Source organism: Ovis canadensis, chromosome 4 (assembly GCF_042477335.2).
Source record: "Ovis canadensis isolate MfBH-ARS-UI-01 breed Bighorn chromosome 4, ARS-UI_OviCan_v2, whole genome shotgun sequence".
Taxonomy (NCBI): Eukaryota; Metazoa; Chordata; class Mammalia; order Artiodactyla; family Bovidae; genus Ovis; species Ovis canadensis.
The window spans coordinates 38987997-39012678 of NC_091248.1; positions in this window are offsets into that span (position 1 = coordinate 38987997).

Here is a 24682-nt window from a genome sequence, read left to right on the forward strand (position 1 = left end):
ATATATTCACCTTACACTAATGAATTCTTTAGTTTCTAGAAGAACCCCAAGCATAAAGGAATGTATCTGTCTACCTTGTGCAGGATGCTACATTCTTCAGGAGAAAATAGGACCAGCTCCCAGGTCATGCCATGAGCTGTAGCCTCTCCTTGTTCCTCAACGCTGTTTACTCATCCTTTTAGATTCCCCTAAATCAGCTCCTTTCTTTTTCCCACAAATAGCTAACTCAGCCTTTTCTAATCTGCCTAAACACCTCCCCCTTCTGTCAACCTTGCTGTATCATGGCAGAGGACTTGAAGTTCTTGACACTACATCCATTTACAAAATATAAACACCGATGCCTATATCTGTGTCTACCTTTTTAGTGCCAGATCATTAGGAGTATTTTTTGTTGAAGGTTATCAGCCCTATTTTTTTAATTGACTTATGCCAATTTTATTTACTTATGCCTGCTTTATTGACTATGCCAAAGCCTTTGACTGTGTGGATCACAATAAAATGTGGAAAATTCTGAATAAGATGGGCTTACCAGACCACCTGACCTGCCTCTTGAGAAATCTGTATGCAGGTCAGGAAGCAACAGTTAGAACTGGACATGGAACAACAGACTGGTTCCAAATAGGAAAAGGAGTATGTCAAGGCTGTATATTGTCACCCTGCTTATTTAACTTATATGCAGAGTACATCATGAGAAACGCTGGACTGGAAGAAGCACAAGCTGGAATCAAGATTGCCAGGAGAAATACCAATAACCTCAGATATGCAGATGACACCACCCTTATGGCAGAAAGTGAAGAGGAACTAAAAAGCCTTTTGATGAAAGTGCAAGAGGAGAGTGAAAAAGTTCGCTTAAAGCTCAACATTCAGAAAACTAAGATCATGGCATCCGGTCCCATCGCTTCATGGCAGATAGATGGGGAAACAGTGGAAACAGTGGCTGACTTTATTCTTCTGGGCTCCAAAATCACTGCAGATGGTGATTGTAGCCATGAAATTAAAAGACGCTTACTCCTTGGAAGGAAAGTTATGACCAACATAGATAGCATATTCAAAAGCAGAGACATTACTTTGCCAACAAAGGTCCATCTAATCAAGGCTATGGTTTTTCCTGTGGTCATGTATGGATGTGAGTGTTGGACTGTGAAGAAAGCTGAGCATCAAAAAATTGATGCTTTTGAACTGTGGTGTTGGAGAAGACTCTTGAGAGTCCCTTGGACTGCAAGGATATCCAACCAGTCCATCCTAAAGGAGATCAGTCCTGGGTGTTCATTGGAAGGTCTGATGCTGAAGCTGAAACTCCAATACTTTGGCCACCTGATGCAAAGAGCTGACTCATTGGAAAAGACCCTGATGCTGGGAAAGATTGAGGGCAGGAGGAGAAGGGGATGACAGAGGGTAAGATGTCTGGATGGCATCATCAACTCAATGGATGTGGGTTTGGGTGGATTCTGGGAGTTGGTGATGGACAGGGAGGCCTGGTGTGCTGCGGTTCATGGGGTCACAAAGAGTTAGACATGACTGAGCGACTGAACTGACTGATCAGCCCTAATTTTTTTAGGATAACATTTATTCTTGCCCCTGCTCTTCATAGATGAGCTTCTTGAAAAGGTGTTGCTACTGCTGCTGCTAAGTCACATCAGTTGTGTTCGACTCTGTGTGACCCCATAGATGGCAGCCCACCAGGCTCCGCTGTCCCTGGGATTCTCCAGGCAAGAACACTGGAGTGGGTTGCCATTTCCTTCTCCAGTGCATGAGAGTGAAAAGTGAATGTGAAATCGCTTAGTCGTGTCTGACTCTTCGTGACCCCATGGACTGCAGCCCACCAGGCTCCTCCGTCCATGGGATTCTCCAGGCAAGAGCACTGGAGGGGGCGCCGTCGCCTTCTCCATGAAAAGGTGTTACATTTACTGTTTCTGTCTCTTCACCTTCCAGAATTTCCCGTCAATTTCTGCTTCCTTTGTTGAGCCCATCATTCCACTGAAATTACTCATACCAGGATTGCCAACAATCTCATCGTTAATATATCCCAATAGAATCTTTTTCAATCTTCAAATTGCTAAGCCTTTCCTAAGAATATATGACACTTGTCCTGTCTCCTGAAATGCCCTCTTCCTTGGCTTTCCTGACACCAGCTAGATTTGTGTTCTCACCACTGTTCAGAATCACCATCTGGCAACTGTACTGACTCCTTGTCTTCTGGGACTCCTCTAATCATCGGTGTTGTACTGAGTTGTTGGCTCTCTTCTCTCCACATTTTATGATGTTCAAAAGATAACCCCATTCAGTTCCTTGGAATAAATAACATCCATACCCTCAGTGCCAGTCTCTATGTGAGTGTCAGATTCCACATTTCCAAACTCCAGTTTATTCTTCTCTACTTTCTCTCACTACACACACACACACACACTCACTCACTCATACACACTCACACACAGACTCACACACTCCATTCACCCAGCAACACAAATCAGAAACTTAGGAATAATACTTGATTATTCACCACACAGAGTTTTATGAATTTGCATCTAATTATGTTAGTGCCTCACTTAAATCCCCTCAATGATCTATATAATGCCCAAGAACAACCCCTATTTTGTTTATAAGACTCCTATACCTTTCATGAGCTGAACTCCCTCTCACCAGAAATATTTTAATCATTCCCATCTCTTGTCTAGAAAGGCAAGATAATTCAAGAGAATAGAACTGCCTAAATTTGAATTCATGGTGTACCATCTGTATGACGTTTGTAATCTGCGAGAGGCAAAAGAATTAATTTGTTCATGTCTCATTTTCCTTTAATGTTAAATGAATATAGTATCCATTTATGTATGCATGAGAATTAATTCATATCCAACATGTAAAAGTCTACAGTGAGGGCCTGGTAAGTAGGAACCACACAACAAATGTTACCTATATTTATTATTTTTATCACTACCAATAGTAGTAGTATCTGATTCTAGACATTAAATTTCTTCATGAAGGTACTGTGGTAGGCATATAATAGATCTTAAATGTTCATTGTATGTAAAAAAAAAGAGTTCTTCTTTAGAAAACCAACTCATGATACTATGGAATAGTTTACTTCTTTAAATGCTGAAATAATTGCAAAATTAGCACATTTCAAAGAATTTCAGTAAGTGTAAACTCTGAAACTATGACAGAAAGAAAATATTCTGTTACATATAAATTGAGAAGGGTGATTATCTTGAGAGACACATACATCATGTGTAAAAACTTGAGAAGCAAATATTTTCTGAAAGAATCAAAAAGAAAATGAAAGTTAAGCCATCAATGTATCATGCCTGTTGGCATAGGAAAAAGTAAGTTTTGCAAAATAAAGCTCAACCAAAGCTTACTTGCAAACTTTCTTATTTAAACCTTCTGGAAGAGACCGAAAACTCAACAACTTGGCTTATCAAAGACTGCAGTCAATATAGCAAGGCTTAAGAAAGATTGGAATGAACAAGCTGCTTCACAGACTCGGAATGTTATTAGAGTCAAAGCCAGCCACACCATATGGTTGCTGAAAAATCCACTCATCAGGAAGAGCCATAAAATTGCACTGTATTTCTTGAGGCATAAAACTCCTACCTATTAAGGTTAAAAAAAAAAAAAAAAAGCAGCACTCACAGAAAACTTGGAAGGAAAGGGAAGCAAGATTAGAAGACTTCCAAAATGTTCTTAGAGTATTCACGCTGCATATAGCTACATGGCCGACAGCAAAATAGGTCGTAGGTGCTGTAGACGTAATATCAGTGCACAGAAACTCCAGGCTGTTTGTGAATTGTCTGTAGAAGTTATCAATTCAGTACCCACCCACAACTGATAGATGCCCTTCCAATGGCCTTTTCACCCACTTCATGATCTGATTCAACTACTGCCATGCATTTCCTTTTATTCCACAAACTTTTTGGAATGAAGCAAGTAGTATGATTTTTTTAAATAAAACAACCTAAACATTTAGGTATCAAATATATATATTTCTAAATCAAGATAAATTTGACTCTGAGTCACAGGTAAACAAATTCTTATATTGCAGATTATCAGGTCCCCCAGATTATACAAAATCCAGAACATTTAAAGAAGTCCTCCAGTTTTTTTTTTTTTGGGGGGGGGGCGGATTTCATTTTCTATTTGTCAGTGCATATTGATCATGTGGGACTGGCCCCCTGAGGATGGGAGGCACCAGTGGTTTCTCACTAGGCTGGAGAGAGGGCATTTTGCCTAAATTTACAGCTTCAAAGTCCACCATCTGGTCTCCTAGGGAGGTCCAGAAGCTAGTGTCTTCTGAGGCCCTACTTCTCCCTCCAGAGTAACAAGAATCATGCACTGTAGCTGTGAAAATGAAACTATATATTTGTTTCCTGCGGCTGCATTAAGTCTTATGCAATGGTAGAATTCTTCCCTATTCTTGAATGAAAACCTGGATGAAATCGAAGTCCCTGCATTTTATGCTGTTTATATAATTGGTCGCAATCGCTGTCTTGTTTCAGTTATGAGCATGTCCAGACCAAGATTCTAATTAAACTCTTGATTACGTATTAGCATGTTCTCTAGCCTATATGAGCTTGAGGCTGGAGCCTGCAAAGGGATTGCAGGACCAACTGATATTTGAAGTCAACTGAACTCCTGGCTTTGAAAGTGAAAGTGTTTATTGCTCAGTGGCATCCACTCTTAGTGATCCCAGGACTGAAGATTGCCAGGCTCCTCTGTCCATGGGATTCTCCAGGCAAGAATACTAAAGTGGGTTACCATTCCTTCTCTAGGAGATCTTCCTGACCTAGGGATCAAACCCGGGTCTCCTCCACTGCATGCAGATTCTTCACCATGTGAGCCCCAGGAAGTTGTCACTCCTGGCCTTGGTCCATGGTTAAACTTGACTTTTTCTTGTGAAGCACTTGCATAGCCTCTTCAGGGACCCTCACCTGTCTGTTCAGTCCAGTTCAGTTGATCAATCATGTCTAATATTTTGCCACCCCGTGGACTGCAGCACTCCAGGCCTCCCTGTCCATCACCAGCTCCCGGAGCTTGCTCAAATACATGTCCACTGAGTCCATGATGCCATCCAACCATCTCATCCGCTGTCATCCCCTTCTCCTCCTACCTTCAATCTTTCCCAGCATCAGGGTCTTTTCAAATGAGTCAGTTCTTCGCATCAGGTGGCCAAAGTATTGGAGTTTCACCTTCAACATCAGTCCTTCCAATAAATATTCAGGACTGATTTCCTTCAAGATGGACTGGTTTGATCTCCTTGCAGTCCAAGGGACTCTCAAGAATCTCCTCCAACATGACAGTTCAAAAGCGTCAATTCTTCAGTGCTCAGCTTTCTTTATAGTCCAGCTCTCACTGATGCATGACTACTGGAAAAACCATAGGTTGGACTAGATGGACCTTTGTTGGTAAAATAATGTCTCTGCTTTTTGATATGCTGTCTAGTTTTATCATAGCTTTTCTTCCAAGGAGCATCATTTAATTTCATGGCTTCAGTCACCATCTGCAGTAACTTTGGAGCCCCCCAAAGTAAAGGCTGTCACTCTTTCCACTGTTTCCCCATCTATTTCCCATGAAGTGATGGGACCAGATGCCATGATCTTCGTTTCCTGAATGTTGAGCTTTAAGCCAACTTTTCCACTCTCCTCTTTCACTTTCATTAAGAGGTTTTTTAGTTCCTCTTCACTTTCTGCTATAAGGGTGGTGTCATCTGCATATCTGAGGTTATTGATATTTCTCCTGGCAATCTTGATTCCAGCTTGTGCTTCATCCAACCCAGCATTTTGCGTGATGTACTCTGCATATAAGTTAAATAAGCAGGGTGACAATATACAGCCTTGACGTACTCCTTTCCCAACTTGGAACCAGTCAGTTGTTCCATGTCCACTTCTAACTGTTTCCTCTTGACCTGCATACAGATTTCTCAGGAGGCTGGTTAGGTGGTCTGGTATTCCCATCTCTTTAAGAATTTTCTACAGTTTGTTGTGATCCACACAGTCAAAGGCTTTGGCATAGTCAGTAAAGCAGAAGTAGATGTTTTCCTGGAACTCTCTTGCTTTTTCTATGATCCAGTGGATGTTGGAAATTTGATCCCTGGTTTCTCTGCCTTTTCTAAATCCAGCTTGAACATCTGGAAGCTCACGGTTCATGTACTGTTGAAGCCTGGCTTGGAGAATTTCGAGCATTACTTTACTAGCAAGTGAGATGAGTGCAATTGTGCAGTAATTTGAGCATTCTTTGGCATTGCCTTTCTTTGGGATTGAAATGAAAACTGACCTTTTCCAGCGTTACTGGAGTGTGTAGCCATTCCCTTCTCCAGGGGATCTTCCTGATCCAGGAATCAAACTGGGTCTCCCACATTGAAGGCAGATTCTTTACCATCTGAGCCACCAAAAATATATAATTTCCCCTCAGTTTAATTTGTCTTTTAAATCTATTCTTATATTGGAGTAGGTAAATAAGATGTAAAGACCAGTCTTATATTTTTCTCATCAACTGATCCCACTATATGAATATTAAAAATGAAAGCAAGAGTTTCACATAAGTACACAAATCAGTAACTACTGAGAAATAATACATGCCTATTATATATAATTTCCCCAAAGTAAAGATAGCTATGTATATGTGTATACATTTTAACTTTTGTTCTCCAAATATCCACTGCATTTGAAAGCTCTGATAATCTTTGCAATGAGTGATACATCTTTAGTGCTATTGAAACATTCCTTGCACGTACCATGAACATTCAACAGGAAATTTAAAGCTTTTAGGGAGGATAAGTATAACAAAACCGATAATTAAAATGAACAATCTGTGTTCATTCTCACAGATACTGTGACAGGTGAGAGCTAACATCATTCATCTCTAAGTTTTCTTCCCTCTTCTTTCTCTTGTTTTTGTCAAATGATGAGTGTACCTGAGTCCCAGTTGTGTGCACTTCTCAGTTGAGAAATATAAAGAATGCAATGCGGAATCTCAAAGAGGAGCCATTTATTTTTCAGTTAACAAAAGAGAAAGGCAAGGACCAATCTGAAATGCTTGACTGGGATCCCAGAGTGGATACTTGCACCGTAACACAAACTTGAAGTAGAACCAAGTATTGGAATAGCGAAGTATGTGAAAAATGACAGTGATGTCAATTCTTTGAGTCATCAGATACAATACTAAGTGAAAAGCCCGTGTGGGGAAGGAACTCGACTATAGGAGAAGGTGTTGCTTTGCTGTCTTATACATAAAGTATTGCAAGGAAAAGGCAAATATCTAAACTGCCAATTGAATAAGTAACAATACCACTTATCTCCCTCAAATACAGTGAACATTCATTTAGTTCAATTCACAATTATTTTTTAGGCCTCACTGCTTTAGGTTGTCATAAAATTTCTCTCTGTGTGTGTGCATGTGTACATGCAGTGAGAGCTCATTAATGGTACGGAAGTCATTCAATTGATGAGTCAAACTGGCAATGTGGGAGGAAGAGTGGGTCATTGTAAATGTGGTACAAGGTATGATATATTACCTGTGAGCAGAAAATAAGTTCTCTACAACAACAGGAATGTGTTTGGGGTGTGCTGAGTGACAGTTTTAAATGTACTGGAGTGAACAGTAACTGATATAATCATGTGTAATTAAGAGAAACATAATACCATTATGTTAACATTTTAAGAATGACAGAGCTGAGGATGTTTTCTTAGGAGAACCATATCCAATTGGACATGTAAGCTGGGGAACTTCAGGACTGTCTTCACATGTTTGAAACTACCATGTGGAACAGGAGATAGATATTTCCCCAGGTGCCAGAGGAAAATGAGCGAAAGGTGAAGGGAGATCATGTTTGGATCAAATATAAAATGGGTATCTCAGAAGGAAGGAGGTTCTCTGCCATCTGAGCTGTTCTGATGTGAGATGTTAATCTTGTCTGAGATAGTTTCACTTGGCTCATGTTTTTGGACTCAAGAATCCCTGTGCACCTCCTACTAACACATTAGACTGATATGGAACATAGTCTAACAGGTTAAAGAGGCAAATGTATAGGAATCCGCCTTGGCTCTCTACCCTAATTAGGGATGCCGTATTAACTTAGCCTTGGGCTAAGAGGAGTTGGTATCCAAGTCACAAAATTCTTTCACATCTTAGACCTTTCAAAACAGATAACTTCCTCCACTGGCTCTGAATCAGCTCTAAAGAATCCTCTATTTCTTTGTTCAATTAATCCATGTCTTCCTTTTTTTGTTTTCAGTCATGAAACTATTCTTTATGGATTTCATAACTTAAAAATTCCTATGATACATTGACAGACCAAAAAAGTACTTTCTCTTTTCAACATCTGTACTCTGGTGATTTATGACCTCTCTTTATTTGGTTTGCTGTCCTACATTTTTTAAGCAGTAGGTAGAAGAATGAGAATCAGTTCTTTGAATTGTACTGTATATAAATATCTGAGCTGAAGTACAATAACCGGTCTGTTGTGCATCACAAAATAAAACCAGTAAGGTAAATAATGTAGCTGCATAAAAATATCTTATTATTCCTATTATAAACACCTCTGATTTTACCTAAACACCGCCAAGTACAGAGTAGCTGTATTATCTTGGTGTTGTGCATAGCAACCATGAAGCATATAAACCTCCATGAGTATTTGTTTACAGTATTTTCTAATCATTAAATGGAGGTTAGTGTTGGTTCATCTTTAAATTCAGAGCATTATTCTATACAGATGGAGCTATAACATTTTTTCCCATATGGTGTCATATTTATTTCTACAAAGGAAAAGTGATGACAGAATTTTTTTGAAAAAAAAGTTCCAAAAAATATGTATTAAAACAGCAGTAGATTTCCCATTAAGCAAAGAATTCAGTACCTCATTTTTCAGCCAGTTGAAGGAGCGCCGAGAATGTCCTGGCTTTGAGAAAGATATCTTTCCAGCCAAAACTCTTCAGAGAAGTTCAATAAGAATAATTTCCATTCAGGAATTCCATCTTTCCTATGCCAGGTGTCAGGACTGTCAAATCTTTGGACTGTTTAGTCTTATCAAACCTAATAAAACAATCGTATATAACCACTAGGAAACATTTTGTTGTTCTTTTCTTCACAGCATCTCTTTTAAGTTCAACTTGGTTTACTAAAATCCAGTTTCGCATTCTTAGACATCTTGTTCAGATTTCTAAAGAAAATTTTCTTGAAAAGTATGTCAATATAAGGAGTTGTTCAAATATACACATAGAACAAGAGTGATATTCAGATGTTTATATATTGAATGTAAACTATGAGACATGAAGTTTAAATGGTAAAAAAAAATCGATGGTAGAAACCTTTTAGCTTTACCTTACTGACAGTTCACGTGGAGTTGGATGATGTTGGCTGGACATTTCTTTGTACCAAACATTTGAAATTTAGTACAGAAAATGGGTGTGCAGATTGCCTCCTTGCACCATGATTCAGTCCTGTGACACCAGGGTTTCCCTTGTAGAACTTTGAGTTAAGGTGTCCTTATTTTACTTACTTCCCATAACTTGTAGTTCTAGAAGAGAAATGGAGTAGAGAGAATTTCTCAAATGAAATATCTTAAGTCTCACCTACAATTGGTATTGTTAAAATCAGTTCCTTGGATTAATAATATTAAAGTCTGTTTTAATTTCTCCAACAATATATTGGTAAATAAAAGGAAAATATATTTTTAGAGGGAAAAAGGTGGAAATGTTAGTCACTCAGTCATGTCCGACTCTGAAACCCCCTGTCAGGCTCCTCTGTCCATGGGATTCTCCAGGCAATAATACTGGCGTGGATAACAATTCCCTTCTCCAGGGGATCTTTCTGATTCAGAGATCAAACCCAGGTCTCTTGCATTGCAGGCAGATTCTTTACCATCTGAGCCACCAGGGAAGCCCCAGGGAACTGATGCAGTTGCTTAATGTTGCTCAAGAACAGGATGAAGCATGATATAGGCTGCATTTTCATAAGCCTTTGTGGGTTAAATTTCTCTGGATATATGAGGGAATTATATAAATCACTCCTTTGCATAGCTATCCTGGAATGGTTGTGGATGATCTTAGCAGTTCCTGGATTCCATTTAAGAAGGAAGTAATAACTTTATTGGCTTCCCTGGTAACTCAGTGGAAAAAATCTCCCTGCCAATGCAGGAGATGCAGGCTCAACCCTGGCCTGGGAAGATCCTCTGGAGAGGGAAATGGCCTTGCTCCAGTATTCTTGCCTGGGAAATCCCATGGACAGAGGAGCCTGGAGGAAACAGTCCATGGGGTCACAAAAGAATCGGACACTGAGAGACTAAACAACAATGGTAATTCTGTTGACCAACTGCCAGATAATGGGCCAGGTACTTTTAGACATATTATCCCCTCTGCCAGTTTCAGTTGCCCCTTAGGTTTGTCAACCAGTCCTGCTTTTAGTTAGGAGGAAGTCTAAGCCATGACTTATTTTCACATCACTGGGTTCACTAGGTCTTATTTGTCTATAAATTATAGTTCTAAATTCAAGGATTCTGTCTTAGGTTGAAAATGAAGTCCTTGACCTTTAAATCAGTTTTATTAGGTGAGTGTGTGGTTTATTCTTTCAATACTGACCTGATACTTGAGTTCATCCAAGAATACATGGTTCTGTTGGCGTTACCCATGTTTGTCCAGAGACTTGAATTCAATCCAGTAGTTCTGCCTCTGGGTCTTGATGTTTTATTGCTGACTGTGAGAATATCCAGTCGTCAATCCGTTGTAGCCTCTATGGTGACATCTGTTACTCTGGAATTATAACTAATAACTAGTGGGATAGAGATACTTGGTGTAAACCTGTATATTCTTATAGCAGAGCAATGTGTTTGAACATCAGCTATCATATTTGCCATTTTTTAAAAAAACAATGGAAAATCATCGGTTGTAGGAATTATCAAGGCAGCGTCAAAGGACAGTTTGTCATCTAGATCCGAGGACATAAAATCTTCAAAGCCAGAGAGCCTATTTCATCATTGTATTCTTTGTGGCTAAAATGGGTCCTGCCCCAGATGCCTCTGTCCTGTCTTGAAAAAGCAGGCAGGTCTAGTTGCTGCATTCTAATCCATTCCAGTCTGCCTCCAGAGTTTGATTGTAGTGTCTGATAACTTTTTTTTTTAAGAGCCTTAGGTGCTTAAATTCTTAAAAGTATTTAAATGAGATTAGCAGTTGCAGAAATTTATGGCAGAGCAAAGCGAAAAGTAAAGAAACTGAACTGAAAGGGAGAAGAAAGAAGATATAAATAAGAATATCATAGATGATTTTGTGATTGGTCATAGAACTACATTGACAGATAATGTTTAGTTAAAAAAAAAGTTTGGTTTAAGAAATGGATATTTTAGGGGGAAAGATATTTTAGGGGGAAAGTTTTAGGGGGAAAGTTGTGACTTTTTATTCATTTTACTTTTTAAATTACTTTTTACTAGAGTATGCTAAGTCACTTCAGTCGTGTCTGACTCTATGTGACCCCATAGACGGCAGCCCACCAGGCTCCCTCGTCCCTGGGATTCTCCAGGCGAGAACACTGGAGTGGGTTGCCATTTCCTTCTCCAATGCATGAAAGTGAAAAGTGAAAGGGAAGTCACTCAGTCATGTCTGACTCTTCGCGACCCCATGGACTGCAGCCCACCAGGCTCCTCCGTCCATGGGATTTTCCAGGCAAGAGTACTGGAGTGAAAAAAAATTTAAAAATTTTTAAAAAAAGAGTACTGGAGTGGGGTGCCACTGCCTTCTCCGTATTAGAGAATAGTTGCTTTATAATTTTGTATTGGTTTCTGCTGTACAGCAGAGTGAATCAGTCACACGTTTACATAGATACGGGCTTCCCAGGTGGCTCAGCAGTAAAGAATCCACCTGCCAATGCAGGAGACTTGGGTTTGATCCCTGGGTCAGGAAAATCCTGTGACAAAGGAAATGACAACCCAGCCCAGTATTCTTGCCTAGAAATCTCAGAGGAGCCCTGGCAGGCTACAGCTCATGGGGTCACAAAAGAGTCAGATACATCTTAGCCACTCAACAACAAATATATATATATACATATATATATGTATAATATAAAATCTCCCCTCCTGTTGGACTGTGTTCCCATTTAGGTCACCACAGTGTATTAAGTAAAATTCCCTGTTTTATACAGTAGGTTCTAATTAGTTATCTATTTTATACATAGTATCAATAGTGTATATGTATTAGGGGGGTGAGAAGAACTGGGATATACATATGTCATCTTCTTGAAGAATACTTAATATGCTTAAATTAGTGTTTTGCACATCGGTTCTCATGGTAGTTGATGTTCCATACCTAACACTGCATGGTGATATTTATGTTTAGGCACCAAATCTAGCATTTTCTCCCCAGTAGTCAAGAAAGCAAGGAAATGAAGATGACACCATACAGATGATTTGTTCTTGGTTCATGTCTAATCACTATTTAAAATAAAATTTGTATTTATTATGAAATTCACAAATTTGACACATATACTCTTGATAGTTGGAAACGTTTAAACAAAAACAAACTTATTCATAATCATTATGAAATAACATATAAGGTAAATATTAACCAAATGTGAAGGTAAATCGCTATACTGCTTAACATGTACAGTTGGAACACAGAAATATGAATTATCTGAGAGAAATAATTTTAGAAATGCAGGAGAAATCATTTATTGGGCAAAAGAAATATTTCATGTATTTTTAGTCTGTTTTGGTTAATGAATAGTATGTCCCCTCAACCATTCATTGATCATGCATCCAGATGCAAAGGAAAATATTTTGGGAATATGCCAACATTTTATAAATTAATATATACAAAGTCCATAAAAGAATTTCTAAGTGATAATTTTTACATGGTGGTGTACAAACATTCTTGTAGCTTATGGAACTCGGCAGTATATTCTTCTTGAAAAAATATTCTTGAGTCTCAGTAATTATTTACTGGATTATATAAGAATATTTAAAGCCAGTGATGATACTGATTGTGAAACATACACACACACACACACACACACACAGAGAAAGCATTTTTCAGAAAATGTATGTGCATATGTGCTCAGTCATGTTCGACTCTTTGCTCCTCTGGCCATGGAATTTTCCAGGCAAGAATACCTAAGCAGGTTGCCATTTCCTGCTCCAGGGCTTCTTCCTGACCCAGGGATCAAACCTGTGTCTCCTGCGTGTGCTGCATTGGTGGTGGATTTTTTACCACTGTGCACCTGGAAAGTCCCCAGAAAATGTACACATGTAATAAATATGGGATTGAAAAAGCATTCCTACAGAAGATAGTTAAGAGGTTTATATTAGCAAATTTCTTAGTCACCTGTTCTCACAGGATTTCAGTCACATCTGTATCCTTATCTATTGTCTAAAATCTCCAGCTTTTCACTGAATAATTTTAGTTGAAGTTTTCACAGAGATTGAAAAAGCTGACTCTGTGAGACTGTACGTGTGAACCACTTTTAAAATGGATGCCCTTAACGCGATTTTTTTTTTCTAGGTTTATTTTACTCATATTTTTGCTCTTCTATTTTTTTAAATATATTTTCCTTCAAACTTTGACCTGTATATCCTGAGGTAATGCTCCCCTACTTCCTGACACTTCCAAGTACAAAACTCTCTCACTCTTTACATCTAGTGGGGATCATGGCTGCTTGTCACAAGAAGGTGTACTGTGAGATTCAATCTATTGCCACTCAACATAAACATCTTTCTAATCCCTGGTGATGGTCAGAGGTCTAGGTGGCATACAATACTGTCAAACACACCACGGTGAAGCGCAAGGAATGAATATTCGTATTCAAACGCTTATAAGGACACGCACGATGACACAGTTGTCCGTAGTACTTGTGAGAATCAACTTAAAAATAAGAATCTCAGCTAGTTTATCTTCAGGAGATTTTTTTTCCATGTGTAAAATCTCAGCATGTGCACTATTCTCAGCAAGTTGAAAACTACATTAATTGTTCACAAAAAGTAGCAGTTTGATACTTTTCTCAAACTTAGTGTTGAATTATTTTCACTTGTTTGAAATTATCTTCCTACTTTATTTCTATATTTCTCACGTCATCCACTGTCATATTTAAACATTCAAAAATATTTCACAAATGTTTTTATGTGTTATATAAATAGGTTTGATATACATCTGTGTATGTCCGTGTGTGTATATGTGCCTGTATACACATACACACACATGTATATACATACATACACCCATTTTGGTGAATAGAATTATTTATCTGTGTGTTTCTCTGTTCTGACTAGACTTTAATTTCAAAGCCTGTGTTTTGAATAAGACCATGAGTGGCCTACTTGTTACAATTAATGAAATGCTCTTCATTTTTTGCGTGTACATACTTGTAAATGATGATGCTCATTTTGTAACCACCTTCTTTACTATAAATTATCATTCCAGATGGCATTCCATTGTTTCAAAACTGATGCCACTTGCCATCTTTTAGGAAAAGATTGTATTTAATAGGAAGTCTGGGCAGTGTTTTTCCACAAAAAGGGAGAGAGGGTGTAGCTTGAGGAACAATATTAGGCTTTGCAATTGAATTGTTCTTCTACGAATTACTTCCTAAAAACTGATGTAAGCAAATAACTCTTCCAAGTCTCTAAGAACTTCTTTACAGTAGGAAGTAGCTCAACACTTTGCTGAAAATATTTTCATCTCTCTACTCAGGAAGTAAGGATCAAAAGCGATTATTATTTCTTCTTCCTTAAACACATCATAGGTGCCTTGTGTCATAGAATACACACCCTAGGTGTGGGTGTGTATTCATGTTGGGAAACACTAGCATACTCTTACAAAGCAGCCTCTTCCTTCCCCTCCCCCCTAAAAATGTTCTTAAATAAATTAAATGTTAAGATTAGTGGGAATAGAGACTTTTATTTACTACAGTTGTCTCAGTGCTTAGTTCAGGCTCTCACACAGATGCTTGATAAATATTAACCAGATGAATGAATGAAAGCTGTTTATAGTTTCAGCTACCAAGCAATGAACTCAGTGAACTAAAGGACTCCAGGCTGTTTCCTCACTCACTATATCAGCCCCAAAGGTAAGAAAGGTCTCAAGGATATCACAGAATCAGTTTACCCTTTCAGGTGATAAGAATTGTCTATGTGGTGTCTGGGAAACACCAAATATGGAGATAAAGATATATCTTTATAGATAAAGATATAAAGGCCATATAGAACATAAGGGGGAAAAAACCACACCAGACTGAGCCAGGTAGTGACTGAATTATCCCTAGTCTGTTGTTAGGTGAAGGAGGTGATATCAGTGTCTGAATCTCTTTCAGGGTCTCTATTCCATCATCCTTTGAACATTTTGCCCACAGTATACACTGCTTGCTTATATTCGTGGATGTCCTGGCGCTAACAACCAACAACGCTAGATGAGATAGCATCAGTCCCTCAGTCTTGTCTGACTCTTTGCAACCCCATGGACTGCAGCATGCCAGGCTTCCCTGTCCATCACCAACTTTTGGAGCTTGCTCAAATTCATGTCTGTTGAGTCAGGATGCCATCCAACCATCTGATAGCATAGGAACTCCTTAAAGTCATTGGATTCTTTACCGCCTGAGCCACCAGGGAAGCCCTGAAGTCACTGAGGAAGGTAGAACTTGGAAGGTCCCAGCAGCTTCCCTAACGCTGCTTTTGACATTTCTTTCCAAGTAACTTCTATTTCAAGTTTGGTTTCACACTCCCTCTGTAACTTTTTCACCAGGTGAGATTCTGCAGGGTGTGCATTTTAAGTTCTAGAATAACTACTTTTTAGGGAATGGATTTTAAGGTTATAGGATAGTCTATAATAACTACTTTTTAGGGAATGGATTTTAAGGTTATAGGAGAGTAGTTGAGGGCTTCCCAGGTGGTGCTTGTGGTGAAGAGCCTGCCTGCCAGTGCAGGAGATGTAAGAGATGTCGGTTCAGTCCCTGGGTCAGGAAGAACCCCTGGAGCAGGACATGGCAACCCACTCTAGTGTACTTGCCTGGAGCATTCGAAGGACAGAGGAACCTGGCAGGCTACAGTCCATAGGGTTGCAAAGAGTCGGACATGGCTGAAATGGCTTAGCATGTATGCACGCATGCGTAGTAGTTAAATTCTGATTCATCAATAAGCATTTCTTTTTTCCATTTCATTTGGACTTTTCAACTGGCACCCACAGTGCCCTAAAAGTCGTGGTACTCTCTCTTCTAGTCAACACTGTTAATCTAAATGTCCTAGTAGACTTTACTTTTGGTGAGAATAGGACATGCTTCAAATTTAATTTTATATATGCTACATATTACACTTTGATGGTTTCCATAACTTACATAAGGGCATGCTATATAGGAATTATGAGCAGTTCACTCGCATACCTTATACTGCAAAAAGAGAAGGGACTGCTTCTCCCAAACCTTTGGTGATAAAGTGGAGCCGTTCATGTCTCCTTCACTTCCACTTCGGCTTCTTTCATTCATTTGAACTCTGCTGAGGGCCTTTGTGATGAGCAACTATTGCTACTACCAGCCCAGCGTCCATTCTCCTTTTTCTGATATAATACCCTGACTTTCCTTAGGGAGCCACCCCTTACCAAGTCTCAGCCCTGTGGTAAGAAGGCGCCTGACATCACCGCTAGATTCAGGACCAGACTTGTAACCCAAGTTTGTCGTTATCACTACATCACATTTGATACAACAGTTTGTTCAAGGGTAGGTGTGTCACTCAAGCCAAACTCACAAAACTCAAGTCTAGAATTTTATTCTCCGTAGGGTCACAAGAGTCAGACAGGACTGAGTTTCCCTTTTTTTCACTTTGTACATATACATATAGGTAAATAGAAAAATAGCTGTGGATATGTATGCGTGTATAGACACGTGTGCATGCGTGAGTTTGAATGGGGTTAGCATCAGTGACATCCTATTAGCAAATCAGTTCGCTCCATGCCCAGATATGAGTTTCTAAATACCACTCTGTAATAAAGGAACAGAGCTCCTGGAAGAAATGGTTTTCTCTAGATGTGAGGCAGGAAAATATGAAATGAACCTGGATCATTACACAGTAGCAGAAGTAAAGGAAAGTAGGGAGAAAAGAAAATGAAGGAGGTCGGCATGTGGAAGGGCATAAGCCAGCCTGAAGGATCTCCAATGAACAAAGTTTGAATAGCTTGATCAACAGAGTAAGTTACTGGGGTGTTTGAGATTTAAACCCCCAAATAAAAATCTGTAAGTATTTAACAATGTAAATAAATTAATTACTGCATAAAATAATAAGGAAAATTCAATGACTCTCCCTGCAGAAGAGTTTCATTTAACAAATTGAAAAGTACCAAGAGAAATTAGAAACCGCCATTAGGACACCACAGTAAAAATTGCCACGGGCAAAATCCAAAGGTGAATGCTAAAGTGAGTGGGACCAAAGTTTAAACTGAAACAAGATATTTGCACAGAATTCCTTTAAGTACGTAATAATCACAAGAGAAAAGTAGTTCAGAATGGAAAGTCTTAGCAGTTATGTCCATAGCCAAGTGGTTAAGGTTGCCATTACCAGCATTGATTCATGTAGCCCCTGATACCAGGTATTGAAAAGGGCACATCACTTCTGTGATAGTCTTTTCATTAATCCTAGCCTGAAGCTAATCATGAGAAAACATGAGACAAACTCAAGCTGAAGGGCCTTCTGCAAAATAACCAGTACTCTTCAAACATGTCAAGGTCATAAACACAAGAAAAGACTGAAGACTACCCCACATTGGAGGAGACCACATAGGCATGAATCCAGCATAGGAATCCTGGATTAGGTTGGAACAGAAAAATCGCAGTATTTTTTAAAAAATGGTAGTATTCGAATAAGGCCTGTACTTTGGTTAATACTCATGTGTCAAGGTTAATTTCTTGATTTTTGATAAATGTTTTATAGTTATGTCACTGTAACAAAAAGCTGAGTGAAGGGTAAAGGGGACAACTCTGCTTTTGCAATCATTTTATAAGTATAAATTTTCCCAGTGTTAAAAACAAATCAAACTTCTTGATCCTTTAACCAGTAGTAGGCTATCAGTGCTATTCGTCTCATGCTGCCAATTTGAGTTTTTATTATTTAGGACACTTCCTAATTTTCCCCATTTTGTTTTCTGTGATCATAGAAAAAAACGTGGAAATACCACAAAGCGTCATGTATATAATTTTTATTAAAATTGACTAAGCTCTTGTATCAAACAGCAGAGTCAGTGACTGTAGTTTAGTTCTCCATCCAGAAAAGCACAGCGTGGGGCTTCCAGGGTATCAGGCAGCTTTGGTCTATAGAGTGATTCAGAGGTCCAGGTTTCATTCATATTTTTTCTTCACCATCCTCTATGGGGTCCACCCCCTGTGTTACCATCATATCCAAGTTAGAACTGATGGGAAGTAGAAAGAAAATCTCAGGAAGCTCTGCCGGGACTTAAGAAATTATCCTGGAAGTGGCACGTGTCAGTTCAGTCACATAAACTGGAACATCTGCCAGGATGTCTAGGAACTAAATCAACTGTAGTTCTGTTGCTATGGAAGAAGAGAAGAAAGAGTTTGGTGGTTGGCTACCAATCTCTAGTACAAGAATAAACAGCATTTTTAGGAGATTCCCAGTTTAGCAATCATTTACAATAATGAGGAACTTCAAATATAGAAAAGAATCTTTAAGCAATATGAATAGTGTCATACATATTAATGATAATAGCTGACATCTGAATAGTAAGTTATACTTCAAAAATGTTTTTCCTGTGAATTGTTGCATTTAATTCTGTGAAACAAATATATTAATCCTAATTTATAAAGGAATAAATTAGAGCAGAGAGAGATTAAATATTAAATAATGGTGCTGCAGGATTATAATTCTAGATTATCTGACCCAGCATGGGAATTTTCTTTATAGACTGCATATGGATACCTTCCGTTTAATTGTTAAGAATGGTTTGAAAATTCAAAAGTAAAATTTCACCTCAGTATTATTAAAATCACATTGTTAGAAAATTGTATACACTGTTTTCAGGGAATTAGGAGTTTAAGAATGAGTCAGACTCTCCTTCTGAACGTGACCTAACCATATTTGTTCAGTTCATAATGACTGAATGTTTTATTTAGACCAAAGAACCACTAATTTCAGGCTCTGGTTAAAAGCCAGACCTCGAAGCCTCCTATTATTTCAAGACTCCATTTCCAAATATTTTATTTCCTTAATTTGTCTCATGCACTGGTTTTGTCCCAGGCAGGTCTCATTCAACTCCAAGTTCAAACAAGAGCCTTCAGTTTCACAGTCTCTCTTCTCTCCCCCAATTTGTCTTGGCTGATCGCCTCCCACTGTGGCCACACAATTTCTCTCATTTGCACAGTTGATGCCGTAAGTCACTGCTGTTGGCAAGGGAGTACTTGAAAGGGTATGTTCCTTCATAGAGAGTGTGGTTAAAGGACAGAACCCAGAGCAGAGGACCCCTCCAGTCCATCACATTCCATAATCAGTCCCCTCCTTGTGAAATGATGAATATCACTGCTATACAGCTTAGGATTCTAAGTATTCAGGTCATTTCCTTTCCTGCCCATGTAAAATTGATGTCAAGATTGCAATGAAACTGCCAAAAATGCTAATTTGAGTTTTCATTAATGGAAGTGTAGGTATCCGAACAGAGGAGCTACTCTATGTCCTTGCTCTGTGATAGACTAAGCCAACCAGAAACTTTAAGTGGAAGTGATAGTCTCATAGCTTAAGAGCCCTGTCTATACCTGTGGACTGTTAGAGAAGTGAAAGGACTCACACATTCCAAGAGGAATGAGAGAGGCTCTTACTAAGACTGAACAAGAACTGTCTCCAAGTGTCTCAAAGGCAGTCCTGAACCGTCCTTCAACAAGGCACCACTCTGCATTACCTAATAGAGAAAGCCCAACTTTGGTAATTATTAGAAATCATATCTTGGCTCAACATGAAGAAAGATAGGTGTAAACATCAGACATATCTGAAAAGGGAGTGTCTGCAGTGAGCTAGTTTCTTACCCCTTGGAAGGCTTCAGGAATGAGAGCAACAGTTTGAAAGTCTGTGGTTAAGAGAATGAATGCTGGGCCACATGGCCTGGCTCTGCAAACTTGGACACACTGTCCTTTAGCATCCTTGCAACATAAGTGGAATAACAATGTCATCCATCTTAAATATATTTGTGACAATTAGTTTATATGGAAAGTACTGAGATGAACTTTTAATGATACTAAAGTTATAATAAATATTGTAAATATATTTTAAAAGCCAGAACTGGAGAAAAATCTGTAAATGGGAAAAATAAAAAACACATGGGAGAATGAAGAGCTGCATTGAAAGTTATATCAAATTGTACACTCTCCTTAAAACTCCATACAGTCTGCCTTCTGTATTGTCCTTATTAAAAAACAAACTATTAGAGGGCAGAGAATGTATGAAGACAATATCAGTTAGAAGCAAGTAAGATGCATTAGTGCTCTGCTTTTCCACCAATGTGTCATGGCTTATTGGTGGGCTGTGAATGCATTATGGGTAGGGTTACAGGGGATGACAAAATTTAAAACAGTTTTATAACCATTTAAAATGTATATCAATTAAAATTATTGCATGGATCCATTTCAAGCATCAAAACTGATATAAAAAAGTTACATTTATTTAGCAAGTTTAAGTTGTTCATTAAAACTTCTGAAAACATTAACTTAGACTTTTAATTACTGATAAATACAGTACAGAAACTATGATGTTTCTCAGCAGGTTTCACATAGATCACCCCGAAATTACTTCTAAATGATGCCAGTTCCGTTCAATCGCTCAGTCATGTCCAACTCTTTGCGACCCCATGAATTGCAGCACGCCAGGCCTCCCTGTCCATCACCATCTCCAGGAGTTCACTCAGACTCACGTCCATTGAGTTGGTGATGCCATCCAGCCATCTCATTCTGTGTCGTCCCCTTCTCCTCCTGCCCCCAATCCCTCCCAGCATCAGAGTCTTTTCCAATGAGTCAACTCATCGCATGAGGTGGCCAAGGTAATGGAGTTTCAGCTTTAGCATCAGTCCTTCCAAAGAAAACCCAGGGCTGACCTCCTTGAGAATGGACTGGTTGGATCTCCTTGCAGTCCAAGGGATTCTCAAGAGTCTTCTCCAACACCACAGTTCAAACGCATCAATTCTTCAGCGCTCAGCTTTCTTCACAGTCCAACTCTCGCATCCATACATGACCACTGGAAAAACCATGGCCTTGACTAGATGGACCTTAGTTGGCAAAGTAATGTCTCTGCTTTTGAATATGCTATCTAGGTTGGTCATAACTTTCCTTCCAAGGAGTAAGCGTCTTTTAATTTCATGGCTGCAGTCACCATCTGCAGTGATTTGGGAGTCCAAAAAGATAAAGTCTGACACTGTTTCCACTGTTTCCCCATCTATTTCCCATGAAGTGATGGGACTGGATGCCATGATCTTCATTTTCTGAATGTTGAGCTTTAAGCCAACTTTTTCACTCTGCACTTTCACTTTCATCAAGAGGCTTTTTGCCAATTGAAATTATTTTCTACATGTCATGACATTAGAATGTATGAGAAGTACTAAACTGCGTGTTTTTTTTTTTTAATGTAGTAGTCCTTTGATATATGCAGCAGATTGGTTCCAGGACTCTCCCTACTGATACCAAAATCTAAAAATGTTCAAATCCTTTATATAAAAGGCATAATATTCCCATATAACCCATGCTCATCCTCCTGCATACTTTAAATTATCTCGATTGTTTCCAATACCTAAAACAACGTAAGTAGTATTACATAGTTGTAAATACAATGTAAATGCTATGTCAATAGTTGAGAGTATGTAGCAAGTTCAAGTCTTGCCTTTTCTACAGGTTTTGTAAAACATATGTTTTCCATTCATGATTGGTTGAATCTGTGGATGTGGAACTTCTAGATACAAAAGGCTGACTGTAATCTTTTTATTTATTTATATCTTTTACTAAATCTCAATATAAAAATTATGATAAAACCAAGTTAATCTGGTCAAAACCAAATTTTGATCAAACCTGGCATAAGATTAGCTAGATTTTATCCTTCCAAGGGACATAGTTTAAAATTTTTGTGGAAACCACACTGCAGTGATCTTTTATGGTGTGGGCTATGATCTCCTTTTGGCAGGAAAAATTTCCCTGATGAGTGAAAATTTACATAAAATTCAATTTTTTTCTTCTGTGCTTATGACCAAATAATGGTCAGCTCCATGCAAGTATGTGTTTATGTATAACTTAGAATAACTTTTTAAAGTGAATTATTATACCTTACTAAATGTAATATTTATAAATAAAAATAATACATCCCTCTTATTTACTGTTGGTTTTTTCTGCAATGAAGTCTGGCTCTCAAACACATTCAGCAGTGCTGCAAGCTTGCTATTGAGCGGTACTCATACACATGGGTTGGAAATTTGGTGGTGTCCAAGAAGGCATCATTTGTTTTAGTCTTGAGTTGAACATATTTTTCAACTGCTTTTCTTGCTTTCTAATATATTCTGCTTTTAAACTACTCTGGACAAATTTAGCTTTAGACTGTATTTTATTTTTATTGTAATTGCTCTTCTTTCTCCAGCAATAAGGAAGTAGAAATGGAAAGTTTAAGTGGACTTTATGTACCTAAATGTATTATTATCAAAATAGTTTGGTAGCCAGTAGTACAGTGAAGAATACTGAAATTTGAGTCAGAATATTGGACTCTTAATTGTTAAATTACTTTAGACAATTTAGCCCCATTGGGTCTGCTTTCTCAGTAGGAAAGAGAGTAACAGCATGCCTATTAAATCTGTTACAAACAGAGAATTGAAGGATCGATCTACTGTAGAAGCTTAGAGATGTGAGTTATATCTGTGTCTAAATGTTTTTAATGATCAGTTTAGTCTTAACATTGTTATTCTGGATTCTGAAAGGGACTACCAAACAGAAGCCACAGTAAACAACCTCCAGTAAAAACAAATGACATGAAACAGGCTCTCCTCCAATAACTTTCTCCCAGAGCATCCACTGACCACTAGCTAGCTGTGATGCAAGCATTCATTTATAAATACATTCAGGCAAAGAGTATAGTGACTAGACAGCCGCAACATAGCTGACAAAGTTTATTTAATCATTTTAACAGTTGTCTTGGATTTCTTACTGAATTTGATTAACTGCATGTAAATCTATGATAAATGTAAATAAAAGCTAAGGAAACCAATCGAAGCCAAAAATAATGGGAGGTGGGGAATAAAAAGGCAAACATGGATCAATTGCAAAATAACAAGGTGTGCAAACTAATGTCTAGGTACATATCTTCCTCTGTGATTCCAGAATACTACAAAATTCAACATGAAATAACAAGAACGGTCAGAAATTAAAAATATTTAGCAGGCATTGATGGATATAAACTTGAATACAAATATAATTTGAATACAATTAAAAAACTCAGAATAATAGAAGTCATGGCACACACACGGTTATGTTCCATATTCTCAGAATACCTCATGGGCCGACAGCTGCACTGAACGTTCACGGCCAGAAGTCAGCACTTTTCCTGGTCACACTATTCCTAGTGCTTGGGAAGCAGAGATAAATTCTATGAGAATAGTGAAGATTAGGGTTATTTGATTAGACTCAGAAGCAACATAAATAAAAGTCTTCTACAGCAAACTGTGATGTTCTACCCCTTATCTCAACAGTATTGTCGATCCCCACCCCCTACCCCAAACAAAGCAATAAGGAGGAAAAGCAACATTACATGAGCGGTGACCTCAACTATGCCGAGGAGTATTTGTTAGTCTTTCTTTCCGGGGCTGCTTCCTCTGATGGACACTAGCAGTGTTGTGCAGGTAGACCTGTGAGGAAGTGCATACCGCCCAGGGAAACTTTCCAAGCACTGGTTGGAGGGGACTGATTTTCTGTTTTTAAAGAAAAGTCTATATCTTTGAATCTTATGTCCGTTAACTTCAGGTTACTTACTTGACTTTCTCTTGAGGTAGTGAATAGTCTTCAGTTATCATATGTATACCAAGATTGTGTTTACAACATGCTGGGGAGAGTATAGGACTATCAGTTACAGAAAAATTACTTTGATTTTGTTATATTCACTGTATACATGGTTTGCAAAGAGCAAAAAGCATAACTTTGTGATCATATAAGTAAATAGAATTTATTAAGACTGAAGGATCCAGAAGAACAGGGGTTACACTTAACACGAGCTCATGGTGCTTTGAAATGTAAGCTAAATCAGGCTACTAGCTGATTTACTGGGTTGATAATTAACCATTTTTGCTGAGTTGACAAGAAATCTAAATCTGGAACTCAAAGGGGCTTCCAATATTCTGTTAAAATATTTTTGAAATGTAAAATAAATCCCAGTGTTAAGATAAATAGGTTTCTTGTTGGGGCTACAGTTAGGTAGAGAATTGGTGTCTCTAGAGCTTTGGATGCCTTGTTGAGATTTTAGCTTCTTTTCTCCTTTCCCTGTCAAGCAGGCAAGCAGCTCTATATGTAATCATTTTAGTAAAGATGTAGACAGGAAAGAGGAATGAGCCACGAGTCTTTGTGGACTTTATTTTCTCAATTTTTAAGCTCTTAGGAGAACCTAGATAATTTTATGATGAAGCTAAATCTTGCTTGGTATCATAGGCATGAATTTCTGAACAGAGAGGGAGGATTGGCTAGATTGTGAATAAGGAGACAGACAGAGGGACCA